General features: G+C 33.6%; 1 long non-coding RNA gene across 1 annotated transcript; it reads left to right on the forward strand.

Moving 5' to 3' along the window:
• The first annotated feature begins 12,022 nt into the window (after nucleotides 1-12,022).
• Nucleotides 12,023-15,579, forward strand: LOC140179874 (uncharacterized). Its single transcript, XR_011873707.1, has 2 exons — nucleotides 12,023-12,654; nucleotides 14,234-15,579. It is a non-coding gene; the product is annotated as an uncharacterized lncRNA (long non-coding RNA).
• The last annotated feature ends 2,719 nt before the right edge of the window (nucleotides 15,580-18,298 follow it).

Here is an 18,298-nt window from a genome sequence, read left to right on the forward strand (position 1 = left end):
TTGTTTTAAGTACTAGAATTTTTTGGTAAAAGAAAAAATTTTGCAGTAACCTCACGAAGGAATGTAGTATTTTCCAACGTCATCACAATTAAGAGATATAGTACCATTCTTCTAGAAATAGTAATATGGAGGGTTAAGTATGATTTTGGTCCCTAACGTAGGGGCTGAAAATTTATTTCGTTCCTCGTCTTTTTTTCGCTCCAAAATGGTCCCCAAAGTTTCAGTTTATTGTAAAATGGTCCTTCGGACAAAAATACCCCTCCTCCCCTCCCCTCCCCTCTTCTTCCTCAACCAGAAACAGAAGCAGAATCGCAAATGCAGGCAGAGGAGGAGCAGCGGCGTGGAGCGGCGGCGGCGTTGAGCGGCGGCGGCGTGGAGCTGTTGCGACGGCGACCTTCCCTCTTCCCCCTTTCCTCTCTTCCCGAAACAACACCCCCCTCCCGCTTCTCTTTCTCCCCCCTCCCCCAGTCTCGGCAGCGCTGTGTTTTCTCCCACCACCACCATCAGAACCCACCACCTCCACCACATTATCATCATGGTCATCATCATCATCATCATCATCATCAGAAGAACAGCAGCTAAACCACCAGAACAAAACCACCACTAACACCAGAACCTACCACCACCACATTATCATCATCATCATCATCATCAGAAATCTACAACAATATTCCACAACAAATTTCAACAACAACAATAATCCACAACAAATTTTAAAAAAAATCCAAAAATTTCACAAACAAATCAAGTTCACAGAAGAAGAAGAAAGAAGAAGAAGAAGAATTGGTGGTGCGGTGGTGAGGCAGATGGTGGAGGTGCGGCAGGGGCGATGGTGCGGTGGAAGAAGAAGAAGAAGAAGAAGAAGAAGAAGAAGAAGAAGAAGAAGAAGAAGAAGAAGGTGGTGGCGGCGCGGTGCGGTGCGGCGGTGGGTGCGGCGGCGGGAAGAAGAAGAAGAAGAAGAAGAAGAAGAAGAAGAAGTGGCGGGCGGGGGCGGCGGTGCGGCGGCGATGCGGCGGCATGGATCCCCTTTCTCTCCCCCCTCCACCCTCCCCCTCCCCTCCCTTTTCTCCCCACCCACCCCGCTTCTGTATCCCCCCTTTCTTTCTTTTTTTTCTTTATTTATTTATTTATTTTATATTTATTTTATTTTATAATTTTTTAATAAAGGGTAATTTGGTAATAAAAAAATATAATTGGTAAAAAGGACGATTTTAAAATAAACTGAAACTTTGGGGACCATTTTGGAGCGAAAAAAAGGCGAGGGACGAAATAAATTTTCAGCCCCTACGTTGGGGACCAAAATCATACTTAATCTTGTTCTAATTTTATTTACAGTTTTGTTAATGACTAGCAGTAACAAGAAAAGACAAATTTTCATTTTTTCTCCCCGAAATTTCCAAATCTTTTTTTGCTGTATAGTATATACTATTTCTTAAACTGGCCTTGCGACTCTAACGGGTATACTGTTGTTAGAGATGTTTGTAGTGCGGTTTGGTTCGGTTTTTAAGGAAAAAATTATTCGATTTGATCATCTAATTAAGCTGCGGTTCGGTTTGGTTCGGCTTTTTATCAAGGCCATCTGAACTAAATCAAACTAATTAAAATCGGTTTGGTTTGGTTCGGCTTGTTCGGTTTTTCTATCAATTCAAAAAAATTACTAATATACTATTATGCAAAGTCATAACATTGAAATCGACAAACAAAAATATACAATAGCTAACAAAGTCTTGATCTAATGAAATTTAACGACAACAGAATTCAAATACAACAATTAAAGAAGTTGAATAGTTCAACAGTCAACACAATTGAAAATAAAAATAAATTGTCATTAAACTGATAGCAAAGTTATGGTGTCTTCTCCAACAAAATAGCTAAACTTCTTAATGCAAACCAACCTGAAATAAAAAAAAAAACAATAAATCAATAACCAGCATCCATCAATAAACTGAACAATAAATCAATAACTAGCATCCAGCAATAATTTAATAACCAGTAATACCAAATTACCAACAATAAAATGAACCATTAAAATAGAAACCAGCAAGACAGCAAGCACGAGATTTTCAATATAATGAACCATTAAACAACAATAAAATGAACCACTAAATAGCAACCAGCAAGGCAGCAAGCAGGACATTTTCAATATAATGAACCATTAAACAATAATAAAATGAACCACTAAATAGCAACCAGCAAGGCAGCAAGCAGGACATTTCCAATATAATGAACCATTAAACAACAATAAAATGAACCATTAAACAGCAAACCAGCAACAGCAAGTAGCAACAAATCAACAATGCATTTGTCTGTAAGTATTAACGTGGAAAAAAAGGCTATAAATCAACAAAACTTAACAACAAATCAACAAATCAACAGCAAGTAACGACAAATCAACACTAATAAGAAAATCCAAATAGCAGGTATAAATGATAAAAGGCTATAAAAGCAAGACATTTCCAATATAAAATTTAAAAAATTTCAACTTTGCACAACCACCCCTTATATGTTTAAATAAAACTTATATGAACAGAATTACCAGTAAACAACAAATGGTACATTACCTGAATCGGTGGCTCGGGCTCCATATTGACTTGGGAGGAAGGCTGAGTGGGAGACTAGGAGGTGCTGGGTTGAACTGATGATCGTGGCCAGAACCCAGAAACGCTGCTGGGTGGTGGAGTCTCAACGGCGACGGTGTGGTGCTGTGCTGCCGTGTCGAGTCAGTGGGTGGCGTGCTGGCCTGATGTGCGACGGGCCGACGGCTTCGTGTTGGACTGTTGGGATCTCTGCTCTGTCCGCGTCTCCGCGAAGAGGAAGGCTTCGTGTTGGCCTGATGTGCGACGGGCCGAAGGCTTCGCGGTGGTGGGTGCCGCAGGCAGGTGTGGCTGGGGTGCGCAGGTGTGAAGATTTGGAGAAGAGAGAGCGATGAGTACTGAGCTAGGTTAGGGATTGGAGATTTGGGGGTTAAGGTTAGACGCTCACAACCTCACACTCGCGCACAGTTTCGTTTGGGGTGGGGGGTGGGGTTAGTAATGTTTAGGGTTTTTTTGCTAACTAGTTCGGTTCGATTTGGTTAGAGTTTTCAAATTCAAAACCAAAAACTGAATCGAACCGTACAAAAACAGCAAAATAAGATTTTTTTCATTTTCAATTTTTAGTTTTTTCGATTCGGTTCGTCGGTTTAGTTCGGTCCGAATTGATTTTGAACACCCCTAACTGTTGTGTTTATCTAACCGCTTTTCTATTTTTCTATTTTAGCGACAATAATATTACTATATTATTAGGGCCGTTTTAATATAATTTTAATTTTTGTAATGTAAGAGACAAAAAAATTTTATGTGTTCTTAAGGTGATTAGGATTACCTCTCCTAATAATAGAATACAAACACGATATTATGATAAATTTATTTGTTTTGCTTGGTATCTACAGGATTTAAAGTATTTGAAAAGAGACTTTAATATTCAAATTAAAAGAGTCTTTCAAGTGAAATAATAGTAATATATATAAATGTATGTGAATGCGATAACTGTACTTAAAAAACTAACAATAATAGTTTCTCTATTTATATTATTTGCCTCGCAAAAAATGTGATGGATTTAATTAATTATTTTTTATATTTTAAAAAAATTAAATAAGATAAAATAAAATATGCTAATTTTTCAGGTATAATTTTTACACTTATAATATTACACACATTCAAATTAACAGATTTTTCTAACTTCAAAATTGGAATCTCTTATATTTCGACTCAATAAAAGTGTTGTTCTAAACTTTCTTTTTTACAAATCTAACTGTTAAAGATTTGAAATAAAAAGAAGAAAAAATTTAATATATATATATATATTTGAATCAAAATAGTTGAGACGACAAATAATGAATAAAAATATTAATTATTTTTATTGTGATAAGTATGAATGGATGGATGTCCATTTAATATACTGTGACTTTTTTTACAATATTGGGCAGTCAACGTTTTTAATAAAAAAAGTTTAGTTCTTTAAAAAAGACTAAATTTTATGAAGATTAAAAAGAAATATTTTGTACAAGTATGAATAGAAGTCTGAGATGTATGACACAATAAAAATAATTATTTCTCTTTTTTTACGAACACTTCTCTTTTCTCTCTCTATCTATACATACTTTAACATATAACATTAGTAAATATATTAGTCATCTTTATTATATTGAAATAATAATTGTGGTAAATATTAATACTAGAGTCTTCTATTTATACATCTTTATTTTATATTTAGTATATCTTTTATTTATTTCACAACACGTTATTAGCACGAGACTCTGATCAAATTTCAGGAAGACTCAGGTAACAAATTTTCATTATGTCGAAGCTCTCTCATCTTGAATTTAATGCTCTTGATACATCTGAAAATAATTATTTATCATGGATATTAGATGCTAAAATCCATCTTGATTCAATGGATCTTGGAGATACCATTAAGGCTGAAAATAATGCATCCCAAAAGGATAAAGCCAAAGTCATGATTTTTCTTCGTCGTCATCTTGACGAATGATTGAAAAATGAATATCTCACATTAAAAGATCCTGTAGATCTTTGGAAAGACCTTGAAGAAAGGTATAATCATCAAAAGACGGTAATACTTCCTCAAGCCCGATATGAATGGACGCAGTTGTGTCTACATGATTTTAAATCCATAAATGAATATAATTCGGCAATGTTTCGAATCACCTCACGAATGAAATTATGTGGAAAAAAATATCTGATAATGATATGTTAGAGAAAACTTTTTCGACCTTCCATACCTCGAATGTGCTCCTGCAATAGTAGTATCAAGAAAAAGGATTTAAAAAATATTCTGAGTTAATTTCTTGCATTCTTGTTGCTGAACGCAACAATGAGTTGCTCTTAAAGAATCACGAAGTGCGCCCAGCTGGCGCCGTCCCATTTTCCGAAGTAAATGCGATAAATCATTACCCCAAAAGAGGTAAATGGCAAGGTTTTGGCAACAACAAAAATTATGGAAGGAAAAGGAATTATGTTCAAAAGAGAGGATCTCACCAGAAGTGGGATAAAGAAAGAAATATTGGGCAAAATAAATTAACAAAGGATAAGTGTTTCCGTTGTGGTGGAAAGGGCCATTAGTCGCGTACCTGTCGTATTTGGTAGCAGATTGGAGGTTTGGAATGCTTAGATTGGTGCAAAAACATAGCAAAAATTTTCTTTGAGAAACAGAACACCATCCACGCGTGCGCGCACATGACGCGTACGCGCCCCTGAGCATTTTTCGACCGCCCACGCGGACGCGCACTGTACGCGTACGCGTGGATGCAAAAATTCTACCCCAGCCAAAAACCCGAGAGTTAGGCCTGCGCTGTGCGAACACTGGGCCAAAGGCACAAGTCTATGCACGCGTGCCCGCACCTGGCGCGTACGCGCACACGATCTTAAGTTCGCAATGCACGCGCACGCACGCTGTGCGCGTGCGCGTCGATTGCACAATCTGCACCCCCGGTACTTTTACCCGAGAGTTGTGCCACTTTTGGGCCAACATTATAACTCTCGCCTAACTCGACGCACGCGTGCGCACACTTGGCGCGTACGCGTCCTTCGACCAATATACCCATCGACGCGTAAACATGCATGACGCGTACGCGTCGGTAAAAAAAGAGTTTTTTTTCTCCCATTCCATTTTCTTTTGCTTATCACATTCGCATACTTCTACTCTTCCCATTTTCATTTAGTTTTTGTAGCATGTTTTCGTTTTTTTTTAAGTCATTTTAATAATGGTGTTACATCTTCCTACTCAATTGTTGAGGATTCCTTGTATTATTTTGGTGCCTCTTGACTTGTTTCATATTGTTGGGTGATGTTTCTCTTCAAATCAATGCTCAATCTTTTAGGCACTTATGTTCTTTGTGCATTGATATGACCATATATTGTCTTTCATGGCCCACTCTCTCTTGTTCGAACTTGATGCTCTTCATGCTTTGACCGTACTCTTGCATCAAGTATCATTGATATGCCATTTTCTCTTATTGTTTCCTCCTCTACATGTTGTAGCTACCATGTAGTAGAGAACCAAACTCCTACTTGGCATTAACCCCCGCCTATGTTCTATTTGCTTTGATATCTTTGTTATAGGCCTAATATTCCTTTCCTTCTCTTTCCTTTTAGGTTGGCCACCAGAAAGGGAAAAAGGAAAAGTTTCTAAATGGGGCAACAAACAAGTTATCCGCACAACCTTTTGAAGGAGCTCATCAATTATAGCAACCCATCCACCTTGCTCTTCTTTGCATGCACCGAGGACGGTGCAATCTTCAAGTGTGGGGAGGTCGTTTGACCGATCTCCGTGGGTAACAATTTCCTTGTCCAACACCAGTTCTTAGTCTCTTTGTTAGATTAGTTATTGCATTGCATGATAAGTTGCATGTTAGTTAGAATTTGTACATATTTTTACCACTTCTCTCCTATTAGGACTAATTGGTTAGGGTGATGATTTCTTTCCCAAGAAACCGTTTTAGGGCACCCTACCAATTTGAAAAATTTTTGTTGAACTTGCTTGAAAGAATGTATTTTGGAACATGGTTTTTGAGCTAAGAATACAAGCAAGTGAGATTTGAGCCTAATGGTGTGGTTACATCTTATAACCACTTATTTTTCCTTCTTGTGTGCATTACTCTCTTCCTATGATTGTAATCTTTGCTTTGTTTGAGTCTATATGTCCATTATTATTTGTATTCATGCATTTATATGATTGAGGCCATCATTTCATTAGCTCACTTACCCAAATGGCCTTACCTTATATCTTCCCTTGTTAGCCAAATTTTGAGCCTACGCTTAACCCACTTGTTCTTTAATTTAGCACATTACAAGCCTTAAAGGGGAAAACAATGAATGTCTTTTATTTGGATCTTTGATTGGCTTAGGCTAGTGAGTGTGAGTGTCATTCAAGAGTGGGAAAACTTTGGGACATTGGTTGGGATAAAAGGGTGTTTGTGTTTTGTATTTTTATATTGGGGAATTGGGTACATACTCATGTATTGATTAAATGTATAGATCTTATGCATTGATATTCTTGTATATAGTTTGAAAGAAAAAGAAAAATGAAAAGAAAAAGAAATAAAAGTGAAAAAGAAAAAAATAAAAGAAAAGAAAAAATGTATGTAGAAAAAAGAAAGAAAAAGAAAAGCAATAAAGGGGACAAAATGCCCCAAAGTAAAGCTCAAATAAAAGTCAATGCATATGTGTTGTGAAATGAAAAGAGAATGCATGAGTATATGGAAAAGTGAAGAATGGGTAGTTAGGTTAGAACTTAATTGTATAGGATGTCATAGGTTAGGTGGGAAGTCTAAGCCTATCAAAGATTCAAACTTCAAGCTCACTTGACCAAATATGTATCCCACCTTAACCCTAGCCCCATTACAACCTAAAGAAAAGACCTCATGATAATTGTATGCATGCATGAAATAATTGTTGATTGTTAGATGAAAAACAAATTTTGGAAAGCATGATTAGGGGAGAATTGAGAGAATCGACCCGACACACTTGAGCGACTAGAGTGCAAACACTTCCGGTGAGGGTTCGATGCTCAATTCCATGATTCCCGGCTTTCATAAGCTTTCTTCTCGCAAGTCTACTTGAACTTCATTTTGATATTCGAATTGGTAGGATTCATGAATCGTTATATAATCTTGGCCCTACTTGTGCATGTATGACTTGGAGGATTGATTTATTTTTAACCAAGTAGGTAAAACCATTTTGCATTTAGTTGCATATAGTTTAGGTTGCATATAGTTTATTTACATTGAATAAATGTTGATACCCTTTGTTTCTCTCTTGGCTTAAGCATGAGGACATGCTTGGTTTAAGTGTGGGGAGGTTGATAATCCCCATTTGTAGGGCTTATCTTATGCTTGATTTAGGGGATTTTATAACCTTTTACCCACATTTATTCAATAAAATAGCATGGTTTTATAACTTCTCCTTTAATTGTGCTTAAGAGTGAAAACATGCTTTTTAGGTCTTAAAATAGCTAAATCTAATTCTCCTTGATTCCATTAGATGCCTTCATATCTTTGTTAAGTGATTTAAGGTTTAGGAGGCAAAGATTGGATCAAGGGAATGAAGAAAGAAGCATGAAAAGTTGGAGAACTCATGAAGAAATGAAAGAACCGGAAAGCTGTCAAGCCGACCTCTTCGCATTTAAACGACCATAACTTGAGCTACAGAGGTCCAAATGATGCGGTTCTAGTTGGGTTAGAAAGCTAACATCCGGGGCTTCGAAACGATATAAGATTTGCCATAGTTACTACACGTATGGTGACGCGTACGCGCATAGTACACGCACGCGCCGTTGTTGCCACCTGGTTCACTTAAAGCAAAACGTGGCCAGCGATTTTAGAAGCCTTGTGGGCCCAATCCAACTCATTTTTTATGCTATTTAAGCCAAGGATTGAAGGGGGAATCAACATACTTTACATACTTTTAATCATTAGTCATAGTTTAGTAGTTAGAGTTAGTTTCTAGAGAGAGAAGCTCTCACTTCTCTCTAGGATTAGGATTAGGATTAGTTCTTAGATCTAGGTTTTAATCTTTGCTTTCTTCTACTTCTACCTTTCAATTCTTTGTTGCTACATTCATCTTCTTCTATTCTTTTGTTGTAATTTTCTTTATGTTGTTCTTATATTTTGTTGTAGATCTAGTATTGTTCCTTCTACATTTTCTTTCAATTCAATAAGAGGTAATTCATAATAATTGTTCTTCTTTGCTTTTCTATTGTTGATCTCTTGCCTTTGTAGTTAGATCTCTCTTTAATTCTTGTAATTTATGTTGTTTACTTTTATTGCCCTTTATGTGTTTGTTGAAATGCCTCTTCTAGATATAGTATAGATTTTGTTCCTCTTGGCCTAGGTAGATTAATTAGTGACACTTGAGTTATCTAATTCCTTTGTTGATTGGTAATTGGAGAGATTGCTAATTGGTTTGGAGTGCACTAAAGCTAGTCTTTCCTTGGGAGTTGGCTAGGACTTGTGGCTCAAGTCAATTCATCCACTTGACTTTCCTTTATTTAGTAAGGGTTAACTAAGTGGTAGCAATGAACAATTCTCATCACAATTGAGAAGGATAACTAGGATAGGACTTCTAATTTTCATACCTTGCCAAGAGCCTTTTATAGTTGTTAGTTTATTTTCATTGCCATTTACTTTTCATGCTTCTTATCCAAAACCCCAAAATAACTCATAACCAATAACAAGACACTTTATTGTAAATCCTAGGGAGAACGACCCGAGGTTTAAATACTTCGGTTTATAGATTTTAGGGGTTTGTACTTGTGACAAACAAATTTTTGCATGAAAGGATTATTGTTGGTTTAGAGACTATACTTCAACAAGATCTCATTTGTGAAATTCTAAACCGTCAAAAATCACGTTCATCAGGTACTGGATAGACTAGAGCCGGCACTGCCAGCTTAAGCGCCAGTATGCATTTTTACGAAAACTCTTCGAAAGAAATACATTTTCCAACTCAGAAAAATTCACTGAAACCAAATTTCACCTTTATATTTCCAAATTAAAATTTCTAAATTTTGAATCTATTTCGGGCACTAAAATTATTTTATTAAAACGGTTTTACGTAAAAATGCGGGTTCTTACTATACATATTTCCTCTAATGGTGACAGGGCATATAATCCCTCTAATGGTGACAGGACACGTATTCCTTCTAATGATATTAATGCGCAACAGAGAGATAGTATCCAGATTAACTACCAGACATGTCGGGTTTGACTATATAACCGACAAATGAGTTCATTAGCCATGGGCAGACATGCATCATATGCATTTTCCAGCTTTGTTTGGGTTTGAATTTGTTTTGGTTTGCCTAATTGCTTAACTATAACTAACTGATATCTGAGCTACTTGCTATAATTGCTATCTATACATGTGTTTTACTTGTTTGTTTTGCCTGTGTTAATTCTGGTGTGGTACTTTTGAGATTGTGTTTTGATGCTGAATTAATGATAGTGTTAATTGAATTGTTTGAGCCGGAGGCCGTGATTGGTTCCTAATTTAAGATTTTGTAAAGTATAAAATATCAAGCTGGTTCAGCATAGACTTAATGAACCTATGTTTGGAACAGGTCGATGAACATATGTTTGGAACAGATCGGTCATTCATACTGTTATGAAAGTGTTAAGATTCTTTTATAAGAAAAGTGAGTTTTGGATTCCCGGATAATTAACTGATTTCTTTTAAAAAGGGTTTTAAATTTTTAAGTGGTTAAACCATCGGTTTTCAAAAGATTCACAAGGCAACGATAATCATGGAGTTTGAAAACAGTTTTCTTATTAAAATATCTTCTTATAAAAATTCTTCAAAATCCTCTACTCAGAACCAGTGAAGACGATGTTCTCCCCTACAGCTTTATCTTTTCAGGACGGACGAAGAAGCTTGCAGAGTTTTAGTTAAGTACTTAGATATCCCATTTATGTTTGTTTACAAATGTTATAGGTTTATCCCTTGCCCTTATTATTAAAATGTTATAAGAGGGATATGAGTTAAATATTTTATACGTATATTATATTTATAAGATACTTATGTAAGAAATCTTGTATATAAATATATATTTGTTTGATTTCAAGATAAAATAGTTTTCTGGTTTTCAAAGAAATCATCGATACGATTTCGAGTCAAAGGCTCCTATTTTATTATTAATTATATAAAGTAGTTGTAATACTTTTTACTATCAGAGTGGCGCAGCCGGAAGCATGACATTCTGATAGTGAGAGTGTTACATTGTGGTATCAAAGCAGTTCGTTCCTATTAGAGCCTTGGGAATAGACTGACTATGCTTCACTGCATACTCTAAGTGTCTGTCATGCATTAGGACACAAGAGTGTGAGTTTCACATGCATGAATGTCTATTGATTAATGCTGTTAGTTGACCGTTGCATCTCTCATGGTATTAGGTCTGGCCAACTTAATATTAATGATTTATGTACATGGAAACACTAATGGGTTATCATAGATGAAATAGAAGTAATAGGTGATACAACTCTTGGGGTTTGGGAGCGTTAGAGGGTATGAAGTTAGCTTTGTTTCGATGTATAATCTTATTCGTGCCAATCCTCAACAGAATTCTTTGTTTCGAATGTTTTCCGACCATACCTTATCGTTCTTGTGTCCCTTTGCTTGCTTGTGAATCTAATTGTTTACTTGAGTCTTTTTGAATATTCATCCTTAACGATATTATACTTCTCTTTATAGATTCTGTTTTCTTTGATTTAAGTTTGAACTTATTTTATTATAACAATTTTCGAGAACGAAAACTTTTTTTAAGGTGGGTAGAATATAACGACCCACATTTTTAAAAATTTAAATATAAATAAGTTATAATTTATTTTTTTAATAAATTGGAGTTCCTTATTTTTAAGAATTATTTTATTATAAGTAATTAAATCAATTTTTATAACTATTTAATTCAATTAAATTCATATTCTTATATATATTTTTGTTATATGAAATATTTTACATAATTAAAATTATAATTCTAGTAATTTATAAGTAATGAAAATTATATGTATATTTTAACTTGAGTAATTAATATTTTTAATTTAAAAATAGAGTTTAGTTAATAATATTATTATCGAGTTTGATATCCGTCGATATGAGTAAATATCGATACTTTTTGGTGAACTTAGTTTTGCTAATGTTTCATCGTATATCTTATATCATTATGTTACTGATGTCATTTATATTAGTAACTCATATATATTATTACTTGTGTTTTAATCTAATTTTCATAATTATTCGTTTAAGATATTTAAAACTTGAACTGCTGACTCAAGAATTCAAACGAATGACAAGTGGCCTTAATGACACTTGCCCTTTTATTAACTCCATCATATAATCCTCTTCATCCTTTCTTTACTTTTAGTTTTTTCACATTTGCGTATCATTTCCGACATGATATGGTTTGGTGTTTGCTTTTGCTTGGAAGAATACTCATTCTTTATTAAATGTTTCACGCTAGAGCTCTTTCGGTTGCTTTGGTTTGTAGATTTTAGTTTATTTACAAGATCAACTGCATCAGCATGCTTTAGTTCTCCATTGCATGAGATGTTACAATGTTTTTATTCTTGTGGCACCGTTCTATTATGCAAACCTGTTAAACCTTGTTTCAACTTGGGGAAGTGGAGTTTGAGCGGAACCAAGGCAAAGCAAAAGGGAGGGAGCCATGAGTGAGAGAGAACAAAAAGCCATAAGAAGTCATAACCTTCAATGTTCGATTTCTTGAGATCTGTAATTTCAATCAAAAGTCTAATCCGATAAAAGTGTTCGTATCCTCTTCTTCTACACGTTGGCGTCACTTTTGTTTGGTAGAATTTGACGTAGCTACCCAATTGGAGTTCTTGGAGGCACAAACGATTTCTGACATTTTCTTCTTCAGCAGCTCGATCAAAAAGCTTCTCCAGAATTTTCACGCTGCTGTTCTAGTCGTCAGAAATCGTTGCTAGGGGCCCTGTCTTGGATCGATTCCTGGTTTTTGCATGTCATGTTTGGGGTTGCCACCGTAGTTGTGAGAGTGGAATGGGCTGTGGTTGTGACTGCCGAGGTTACAAGCCGATAAGAAGGGGTTTCGACGCGCTGTATAGCTTTCAAGTTTTGGCGAGTTAAGGTAGGAGTTTTTCTTAAAATTTATTTTATATTATAGAATTGTTATAAATAGATATTGATGTGAAAAATATATTTCTGTGATTATGTTTGTCTTATGGATGTGGTTATTTATTGAATTAAATTACTGATTGCATGAGTGGTGTGCGGTTGTAATAAGAAATTAATTTGTAAAGTTATTTGGTTGAATATTGTGAGAAGTGGTTTTTTCTGGGTTTTGGAATTATAATGAAAATGGATTAACATTGGAAATGATTTGAGATATGAAAATGATTTGATTTTGGAAGCGGCTTAATTTTAAATTGGTTTGATTTTATAAATAATTTAATATTGGAGCTGGTTTGATTTTGAAAAAGATTTATTATTGTAATTGGTTTGATTTTGAAAATGATTTGGTATTAGAATTCGTTGGATTTCGGAAAATGATTGACATTTGGAAATGGTTTGGTTGGGTCACAGGAAGGATGGCAAAATCCCGAGTTTTAGAGAAAATGTTGTCGAAATTTTTATGAAAATTGGATTTTTCGTTTAAATTGATTATTTAGAAAGATTTAGATTTAAGGATTATATGACTTGTTTCTAAGTTATTAAGAAAAAGGTTATGTTTGAGTTTGAATTATTAATGAAAGGAATGGGAGGAATGATGAGGATTCAAATTGAATGAAGAATGATGAGACTTGATTTTAAAAGTATGATTTTTGAATGAATTGAATGATATTGTGAAATGGATTTGAAAATGAAATTGAATTTGATTAAGAGTTGAGACTCCGGGTAAGAAGCATTGGCATTGTCCACTTACTCCGGGAAAGGGATGAAGAAGAAGAATGAAGAAAACTGAGTTTGATTATGAAATTGAATATAATAAACGAGGCATGATTGTGGTTGATTGATAATGAGTATGTTTGTATTTTTTCTCTGGTTGTAAGGGTGACAGGGCACCTATTCCCTCTAATGGTGATAGGACACGTATTTCCTATAATGATATTAATGTGCAACAAAGAGACAGTGTCCGGATTAGCTACCAGATATGTCAAGTTTGACTATATAACTGACAAATGAGCTCATTAGCCATAGGGCAGACCTGCATCATATGCATTTGCATGCTTTGTTTGGGTTTGAATTTGTTTTGGTTTGCCGAATTGCTTAACTATTATTAACTGCTATCTGAGCTACTTGCTGTAATTGCTATCTATACCTGTGTTTTTCTTGTCTATTTTGCCTGTGTTTGTTCTAGTGTTGTACTTTTGAGATTGCATTTTTTATGCTGAATTGATGATAGTGTTGATTGAATTGCTTGGGCTGGAGGCCGTGATTGGTTCATGATTTAAGATTTAGTAAAGTATGAAATATCAAACAATGATGCGCATGAAGAGGTATTATTTGTTGTTAAAGTTTCTATATGTTATCATATCTTAAATAATGGTTGATTATGATGATGTTGATTCAATTGTTTTGTGTATCCAAATAGAAGAATGTTATGATATATATGTTTGTCATCTCTCTCTCTCAAACATTTTTATTTACACATTATTAGTATTAAAGATGTGTAGTTTTATATTTGATTTATTTTTTTTTGTTTACAGAAAAACTATGTTGAAGGAGAAATCGAACTTGATTAAGGTCACATTTTTAAAAGTAAATATTACAGAGTAAAAGTCATGAACTTGTGGATATGATGACTATTTGCTACTTAGCTATTTCAACTCTTTTTTGTTATTATATTTTTTTCAAAATTAGATGATATAGTTTGAAGTTGTCATGACTTAGGCTATAGTATTATGGTATTTGGAAAAATGATAATGATATAAGTACAAGTAGTTATGACCTAGACTAGTATTATGTTATCTTGCAATGATAATATAATGTGATTGTGGATCTTACAACAATTTTTATATGTTAAATTTGATGGGAAATGTTCAATTATTTTTCTTTAGTGACTTGATTCAAATAGTTTAGATTATTTATTGACACTAAATAATTAAAAGAAAAACTGAAATTAATTTCATTCACGAGAAAACTATTGTAAATAAAAACTTATATATTACAAAAAAAAACTGTTGTTAAAAGTTACAAAAGACAATGGTGTTAAAACCGTTGTCAAAGATGATTACATAATGGCAATGGTATTAAAACCGTTGCCAAAACACGACTCCAATGGTAACGCTTTAAAACCGTTGTCTTAGATGACTATAAAATGGCAATGGTATTAAAACCGTTGCCAAAAAATGACACCAATCGTAACGCTTTAAAACCATTGGCTATGTGAATAATAAAACTACAACAGTTTAAAACCGTTGTCTATCCAGTTACGGTTTTAAATCGTTAGATCATTAATAAGAATGGTTCTGAACCGTTGCTTATCGAGGAACGGTTCGAAACCGTTGTTTAAAATTTCCCTTCAAAACTGTTGTCTATGCCAGTAATTGTGGCAACGGTTTTTTTTGTTACCGTTGCCTTAGGTAAAAAACCGTTGCCTATGAGTGTTGGTAACGGCCGCATATACCACAGGTTAAAAATCGTTGCCAAAGTGTTGCCTAAAGTTTTAAGAACGGTTTTTTGATCTACGGCAACAGTTTTTGACCGTTGCGAAAACTCTTATTTGTTGTAGTGTGAGTTTGAAAACAGTTTTCTTATTGAAATATCTTCTTATAACAATTCTTCAAAATTCTCTACTGAGAACCAGCAAAGACGATGTTCTTACCCCCTACAACTTTATCTTTTTAGGACGGACGAAGAAGCTTGCGGAGTTTTAGTTAAGTACTTAGATATGTCGTTTCTGTTTGTTTACACATGTTATAGGTTTATTCCTCACCCTTATTATTAAAATGTTGTAAGAGGGATATGAGTTGTATGTTTTATAAATACATTATATTTATTAGCTACTTATGTAAAAAATCTTGTATATAAATATATGTTTGTTTGTTTTCAAGATAAAGTAGTTTTCTGGTTTTCAAAGAAATCAGCGATACGGTTTCGAGTCAAAGACTCCTATTTTATTATTAAGTATATAAAGTAGTCGTAATACTTACTATCAGAGTGGCGCAGCCGGAAGCGTGACATTCTGATAGCGAGGGTGTTACAATGTCAGTCTTATTTCGTTGACAGTGTAAACGAAATACGTGCAAAATTATTTCATTTACACTGTAAACGAAATAAATAATATGATGCAATTTTGTAAAAACACTGCAAATTGTTTATATCCATAAATAATATATTTATTTAATTTATATAAAAAAAATCCATGACATTGAGGGTATAAAGAATTATAATAGAATATTTAGATCAAAATTTGGATAATAATATTTTTTTTTGAACATTTGGGTAATAATAGTTGAATGAAAAAAAAAAAGGACAAATTGTGCAATGACTCAATGACGGGGAAGCAAAAGAGTTACAGTAACTGAGAAGCCCATTGCCTTACGGTAACCTAAGCCTATCACCAAGACCAAAAGGAGAAAAAGCCTATCACCAAAATTTCTTAAAAATAAAGCCGAGACAAATAAAAACAAGCCTATCACCAAAATGACCACAAACCCACATCGCCTTTAAAATATGACTCAATATAGCTCATCTCAATTTTTCTTAGCATTTTTGCGTTTCTACGTTCTGTTTCATCTCTGCGTTCTCTGTGTTTCTCTTTATTCTCTATGTTCTCTACGTTCTCTTCGTCTAAGTTCAAGTTCAAGTTTTTGAAATCAAACTGCGAAATCAGGTTTAAATAGTTATTTCGTTGTTGAAGATAATAAATGATTCAAGTTCAGACTGTTAATTGAACCAAAGCGAAGTGGATTATTATTTTGAATCGAATCAACTGGTTGAGGTGTGGTTCCATTCTCGTTTCGGTGTATTTTGAAAATCTTTCAGTGTATTTTGAAAACTTTCGGTGTATTTTTATTCTGATAAATTCTACATAATTCAAAACTCTTTCTCTTTCTCCTCCTCATATTCTGCTGCTGCTTCTTCTTTTTCTTTTTCATCATCTTTTTTTATTCATCTTTTTTTCTTATTTTACCTTCTCAATTTTTTTCTTGTTTTACTCTTTTAATAAGAATAAAAAAAAACAAAGAACAAAAAAAAATATAATTCTGCAAAATTACTTGGAAGATGATGGATCTACATTCATTCAACTAAAAGAAAGAAAAAATAAGAAAAAAATATATTAAAAAATATTTTTGTGCATTTGTAGCAAAATTTTGGTGTAGGAATTCTCAATCTGAATTATTATTGTGATAAATCTGTTTCATTCTCGTTTTGGTGTATTTTGGAAAACTTTCGGTGTGTTTTGAAAATCTTTCGGTGTATTTTAGAAAATTTTCGGTGTATTTTTATTTTGATAAATTCTGTATAATTCAAAATTCTTCTTCCTCCTCCTTCTGCTGCTCATCTTCTTTTTCATCATCATCATCATCTTTTTTTTTCATCTTTTCCTTCTTGTTTTACCTACTCAATTTTTTTTTATTTTGCGCTCTTAACAAGAATAAAAACAAAAAAATCAAATAAAAAAATATATAATATTGCAAAATTACATGAAAGAGGATGAAACTATATTCATTCAACTAAAAGAAAGAAAGAAATAGGAAAAAGAAGAAAAAATGTATTAAAGAAAATATTTTTGTGCATTTGTAACAAAATTTTGGTGTAGGAGTTCTAAATCTGAATTATTATTGTGATGAATATGTTCCATTATCGTTTCGGTGTATTTTGAAAAACTTTCAGTGTATTTTGAAAATCTTTCGGTGTATTTTGAAAAATTTTCGGTGTATATTTATTCTAATAAATTTTGCATAATTCAAAACTCTTCCTCTTTCTCTTCCTCGTTCCTCCTCCTCATCTTCTGTCATTGCTTCTTCTTCTTCTTTTTCATCATCTTCATCATCATTCTTCTTCTTCTTCTTTATCTTTTCCTTCTTAGTTTATTCTCTTAACAAGAATAAAAACAAAAAATCAAACAAAAGAAGAAGAAATACATAATGTTGCAAAATTGCTTGAAAGATGATGAGTCTACATTCATTTAACTAAAAAAAAAGAAAGAAATAACAAAAAAAAAAGAAGAAAATACATTAAAGAAAATATTTTTGTGCATTTATAGCAAAATTTTGGTGTAGAAGTTCTGAATCTGAATTATTATTGTGGTAAATCTGTTCCATTCTCTTTTCGGTGTATTTTAGAAAACTTTTGGGATATTTTAGCAATTTTTCGGTGTATTTTGGAAATTTTTCGTTATATTTTTATTTTGATAAATTTTGCATAATTCAAAACTCTTTCTCTTTTTCCTCCCATTTTCTGCTGCTTCTTTTTTATCTTCTTATTTCATTTTCTCATAATTTTTTTGGGAGAAAAAATCAAATTAAAAAAATACATAATTTTGTAAAATCAATAGAAAAAGAAGGAGAAAAAAAATACAGCAATAAAAAGAACGACAATAGGGATGAAACACGCAAAAAAGAAAGAATACGAAAAAAAAAGGAAGAGGAATCCAAAGAAGAAGGAGAAGAAGGAGGATGAGAAGGAGGAATGTGGGATATAAATGTTGGAGAGGAATGGTGTGATTTCACGTGCGCATTACGTAAATGAATTTTGTTGGGTTATAGTTAACTCGTTTAGACTTGTTTGCTAAAAAAAACTTATATGTATAGGAAGACTAATAA

The sequence above is a fragment of the Arachis hypogaea genome, chromosome 16 (assembly GCF_003086295.3).
Source record: "Arachis hypogaea cultivar Tifrunner chromosome 16, arahy.Tifrunner.gnm2.J5K5, whole genome shotgun sequence".
NCBI classification, from domain to species: domain Eukaryota; kingdom Viridiplantae; phylum Streptophyta; class Magnoliopsida; order Fabales; family Fabaceae; genus Arachis; species Arachis hypogaea.